A 6,043-nucleotide genomic window follows, 5' to 3' on the forward strand; every position below is an offset into this window, starting at 1 on the left:
TATATATTTAGTATCTTTAGTATATAGTATCTTAAGTTCTCTAAGTGGCTTTAAGAATCTGTTGGACTCAATTCAATTCAGTTTATTTCTATAGCGCCAAATCACAACAAAGTTGTCTCAGAGCACTTTACAGAAACATTCACATACAAAGTACATAAAAGCCAATTATAAAGTTCTCTATCTAAGGAATCCAGCAGACAAGATGAATCTTTGCTTCGTTGCAGTCTCCCATCCTGAACAAGCACAGTGGCAACAGTGGAAAGGAAAAACTCTCTTTTAAAAGGAAGAAACCTCCAGCAGAACCAGGCTCAGGACAAGCGGCCATCTGCTTTGACCGGCTGGTTGAGAGGACAGGAAGGAGAGACAAACGAACACAGAATGGTAGGACCAGGTGTATATGAAAGACAAAAAAAAAAAAAAAAACATGTTAAGGATAGAAAAAATAATTACAAATACAAAACAAGTTTAGCAGAGTATGGAAAGACAGTAGCAGAGTGAAAATTGTGGTTGGTTTGTCCTCCAGCAGTCTAAGCCTATAGCAGCATAACTAAGGGACAGTTCAGGAAACCCAAGACGACACTAACTATAGGATTTAGCAAAAAGGAAAGTCTTAAGCCTAGTTTTAAAACTGGGCTTAAGACTTTACTTTTGGCTAAATTTGCTAAATCTAGTTTTAAAACTGGATAATGTGTCAGCCTCACGGACAGAGATTGGAAGATGGTTCCACAAGAGAGGAGCCTGATAGCTGAAAGATCTGCCTCCCATTCTGTTTTTTGTAAATTCTAGGAACCACAAGTAAACCTGCAGTCTGAAAGCGAAGTGCTCAGTTAGGAAAATATATAACAGTAGGATTTGTAATATAAGATGGAGCCAGGGTGTTGAGAGCTTTGTAGGTTAGAAGTAAGATTTTGAATTCTATTCTGGATTTGACAGGGAGCCAATGGAGAGAAGCTAAAACTGGAGAAATATGATCTCTCCTAATAACTCCAGTGAAGACTCTGGCAGCAGCATTTTGGATCAACTGAAGACGTTTTAAAGACGTATTTGGACATCCAGATAATAAACCATTGCAATAGTCCAGTCTAGACCTGACAAATGCATGGACCATTTTTTCTGCATCATTTTTAGATAAGATGCTTCTAATTTTCGCGATATTACGCAGATGGAAGAAGGCAGTTCCAGTAACGTTTTTAATGTGGGGGATAAAAGACATGTCCTGATCAAAAATAACACAAAGATTTTTAACATTAGAGCTGGAGGACAGATTAATGGCATCTAAGGAGGGAGAAAGACTGAAAAATGCATTCCTAAGGTGCTCAGGTCCAAAAACCAAAACCTCAGTTTTGTCTGTGTTCAACAGGAGAAAATTAAGGGTCATCCAGTTTTTTATGTGTTTAAGACATGATTGTAGTCTAAGTAGCTGATTGGATTCATTGGGTTTAATGGACAAATATAATTGTGTGTCATCAGCATAACAATGAAAATTTATCCCATGCTGTTTAATAACTACTTAATGGAAGCATATATAAAGTAAGGAGTATTGGCCCAAGCACTGAGCCCTGAGGAACTCCATGACTAACTTTGGTGTCTGAAGAAGATTTATTATTTACATTTACATACTGGAATCTATCAGATAGATATGATTTAAACCATTTTAGAGCCGTTCCTGTAATCTCAATATCATATTCAAGCCTCTGTAGTAAAATATTGTGATCAACCGTATCAAATGCAGCACTGAGGTCTAACAGGACCAGTATAGATACAAGTCCATTGTCTGAGGCCATGAGAATATCATTAGTTACTTTTACTAGTGCTGTTTCTGTGCTATAATAAGCTCTAAACCCTGACTGAAACTCTTCAAACAGATTATTTCTTTGTAGATGTTCACACAACTGACCTGCAACTATTTTCTCTAGAATTTTTGAGATGAAAGTTAGATTAGATATAGGTCTATAGTTGGCCAGAATTTCTGAATCAAGATCAGACTTCTTAAGTAAAGGTTTAATTACAGCAACCTTAAAGCACTGTGGTACATAACCATTCATTAAAGACAAGTTAAGTACATCCAAAATGAGGACATTAATTAGGAGAAATACCTCTTTAAACAGTCTGGTTGGGATGGGATCTAGCAGACATGTGGATGGTTTGGATGAGGTTATTATTTTTGACAATTCAGAGAGCTCAACAGGACAAAAACTTTCCAAACATAAATCAGGCTCTAGTGAAATTTTTAAAGTTGCCTCATTTGACAGGGGACTAGAGGCAGTAGAAGGAAGGATGGTTTGAATTTGCTCTCTAATTGAAATCATTTTATTTATAAAGAATCTCATGAAGTCATCACTACTTATATTTTGTAGGGATACATGGTTCAACAGAAATGGGACTTTTAATTAGTCTAGCAATAGTACTAAACAGAAACCTAGGGTTATTTTTATTCTTCTCTATGAAAGATGAGTAATATAAAGTTCTAGCTTTATGGAGAGCTTTTTTTACATGTTAGCAGACTATCTTTCCAAGTTAAATAAAATTCTTCAACATTAGTAAAGCACCATTTTCTCTCCTGGTTTCTAGATGCTTGCTTTAAAGTACGTAACTCAGAATTGAACCAAGGAGCCAGTTTCCTCTGACTGATTACTTTTTTTTCAGTGGAGCAATTTTATCAAGTGAAGTTTGCATTGAAGTTGTAAGATGATCAACTAGATGATCTAAGCCACTGTTCTCTGATGCATTACTCTGCAAGACAGAGGAAAACATTGATGGAAGAGATTGTTTAAATTTGGTTACAGCATTTTCTGATAAGCACCTGCTGAGATTAAATTTACTCTCAGTGACTGTGTAGTCATTTAATGTAAACTCAAAGGTTATTAAAAAATGGTCAGACAGAATAGGATTTGAGGAACTATTACCAAGTCCTTAATCTCTTTACCATAGGTCAGAACTAAATCAAGAGAGTGATGATAAGAATGAGTAGATGTGCAGACGTTTTGGGTAAAACCAAATGAGTCTATTAAATTATTAAAGGCTATGCTTAAGCTATCACTCCCAACATCCACATGAATATTGAAATCACCCCTTATGATGATTTTATCAGTATTTAATAGTATGTCAGTTAAGAATTCTGAGAATTCAGACAAAAACTGAGAGTAAGCGCCTGGTGGAAGACAGTGGTGGAGAAAGTACTCAAACACTGTACTTAAGTAAAAGTACAAATAAACAGACAAAAATGTACTCTTGTAAAAGTAGAAGTACCACATTAACATTTTTATTTAAGTAAAAGTAAATAAGTACTTGATTTTAATACATTAATAGTGTTGAGCCATTTTAATGAACAATGCTGCAGATAATGCAATAAGTTTTTATTTAACACAAAGCAAAACCCATGTGTCATTTTTAACTGCAGTAAACACATTTAAGTAAAAGTTGTCTGCCTGAAAAAAGGAACATTAGACACAACTAACAAAGGAATATCTCATCATTTCCACTGATATTTCAACTCCAGTTTGTCATCAACTCTACTTAAAATACTGTCTATTCAACCTTGTAATGGGTCAGTATTGAACAATATTTTAACTTTCTGACACCATTTTTAAAACTTGGACCTGAGTGTTGAGCCATTTGGAGACATCTCTTGTCTCCTTTCCTAACATCCCATGAACTGACACATTTTAATATTGCAGCAAGAATTTCTTGTTCAAGTTCAGAAGAAGTTGGTTTTCAAAGATTTTTGAGTCCAATCTGACTCTTTTGGGAGAGAGAATCTGTCCTGTTGTACTGAGCAGTCTTTCAATAAGACCATGGGTGGAGCATACCTTCTGGCTGACTCTCTTGCGGTGGAATACATTTTGGGTGTAGTGGTGCTGCTGGTGCACCCAGCTCAATGACACTAGAATATAATATGATAATATTATATGAATATGATACTAGAATATATGTTATTGGCCCAGCTCTTCTTGAAGGTGGGTCTAACGTTACCTGCCCACTTTGCAGTGATTCAATGGACCAGCTCCCCTCTCTGGTTACTTTCAAAGTAATTCAATTTAATTCAATTCAAAAATACTTTATTAATCCCAAAAGGAAATTATTTGTTGTTGTAACTCGTTATCCTCATTTCATTAAGAGATGTTATAGATGCTGATGGCTGTAGACAGGAAGGATCTCTTGTAAAGGTCCATCCCACAGTGGATCCTAAGAAACTGGCTGCAGATGCCGTCTGATCCTTCCACCCAGATTCGACTGGCCTCTCGGTTCCTCCGAGCTGTAGGACTGCCCGAATGCCGGGCAGAACTCCTCCCAGAGCAATAGCCACTCCTCCCAGCAGTCTGCTGAGCTCCTCGTCGCTGTGGACAGCCAATTGTAGGTGACGAGGGACGATCCTGTCCTTCAACTGTTATGAGCCGTGTTTCCTGCTAGTTCCAGGATCTCAGTGGTCAGACACTCGAGCACAGCTAGATGAGAATGTGTCCACAACTCGTTTGAAATTTGGGGCTGTAGTTGAGATATTATTTGAGCTTTTGAGATGTTAATCAGCTGCTGTTGGTTGTAGAAAACTGCCTTGTTGCCATGGTTACGCATCATAACAAATGTCCAAAACTAAAAAAGTTTCAGTAAAAATCTTTCCAGCTGCACAGCATCCAATACCAGAGGAAACAATCAGCCAAAAAATGTGATTTACATCCAGAAAAAGAGGAATTAAAGTTTCTAAAAGCAAAATCTCAGAATGAATGTAACAGAGCTGCTCCAACAGGCAGCCACCTTGAGCGGCGCGATTCTAGAACATCATGACAATATAACATGTAACAAACAAAACAAAAATCCGCAACATGAATGTAACTTGTAATGCAAAGCATTATAGAAATGTAGTGTAGTAGAAAGTACAGACACTTGAGGTAAAATGTAGTGGAGTAAAAGTATAAAGTACCCACATTTAACTCTACTTAAGTAAAGTACAGATACATGAAAAATGTACTTAAGTACAGTAATGAGGTATTTGTACTTAGTTACATCCCACCACTGACTGGACGATATATAACAACTAGTAAAAGTGGCTTTTCTGATTTCCATTTTGGATGAGAAAGACTGAGGGACAGCGATTCAAAAGAATCATAACTGATAACTGGTTTGGCATTAATCAATAATCCTGACTCAAATATAGAAGCTACTTCTCCACCTCGGCCAGTTGTTCTAGGAACATGAAAATTTAAATAATTAACAGGAGTGGATTCATTTATGCTAACAAAATCCTCCTGTTGTAGCCAAGTTTCTGTCAGATAGAACAAATCAATATGATGATCAGTTATCAGTTCATTAACTATCAGAGATTTAGAGGAAAGAGATCTGATGTTCAATAATCCACATTTAATGAATTTGTTCTGGTAAAGTAACTGTGTTTATTTGAATCAGATTTTTATGGTTTTTATTTTTAGAGCTGATTTTTGGTTTAGTTAATTTGAGCCTTGGGTGAGTTGACACTGTTTCAATGGGGGTGTGGGTGGGTAACAGCTAAGCTAACGCTAGCTAGAGCCAAATACACCAATAAAAACCAAGAAGTGTTGAAAGATATAAGGTGTTTTAAGCACTATCAATAGTAGAAAAACAACTGTACTAAGTGTGTTTGTGAACTAGAATGAAAAACTGTGCAAAAGACAGATAAATCCAGAAAACAGAGACGACTCGAGCAAACAATTCACTCGAGCTACCAACAGACAAACAGGAAGTAACGCAATATGTCTCACCACGAATGTGCAACGTCACACCACAACTGAACCTTCACAACCACCAGACTCCTGGCAGGGACCAATGCAGACATGTTCCTGTTTTTAGTTTTCTACATTCGCCTTAGAATCTAGCTGTTTTTTGTTACTTTTTTCTTTTTAGCCATCCTATTCGTAAAAAAAAAAAAAAATCTATATGCTTTTTTATAACTGTCTATTGTTGTCGCTGTTGTCCATTGTTGTCATCATTCTTTGTTGAAATCAGGTCTCTCTTGTAAATGAGTCCTCGAGGCTCAATTGGATTTACCTGTCTAAATAAAGGTTGAATGAAT

The 6,043-nt window shown here is 36.6% G+C and overlaps 1 protein-coding gene across 1 annotated transcript in view; it reads right to left on the reverse strand.

The window, feature by feature from the left end:
* Nucleotides 1-6,043, reverse strand: part of map3k15 (mitogen-activated protein kinase kinase kinase 15) — a 68,810-nt gene that overhangs the window by 5,416 nt on the left and 57,351 nt on the right. The gene's annotated exons all lie outside the window — the stretch shown is intronic.

The sequence above is a fragment of the Nematolebias whitei genome, chromosome 20 (assembly GCF_014905685.2).
Source record: "Nematolebias whitei isolate Nwh7 chromosome 20, NemWhi1, whole genome shotgun sequence".
Taxonomy (NCBI): domain Eukaryota; kingdom Metazoa; phylum Chordata; class Actinopteri; order Cyprinodontiformes; family Rivulidae; genus Nematolebias; species Nematolebias whitei.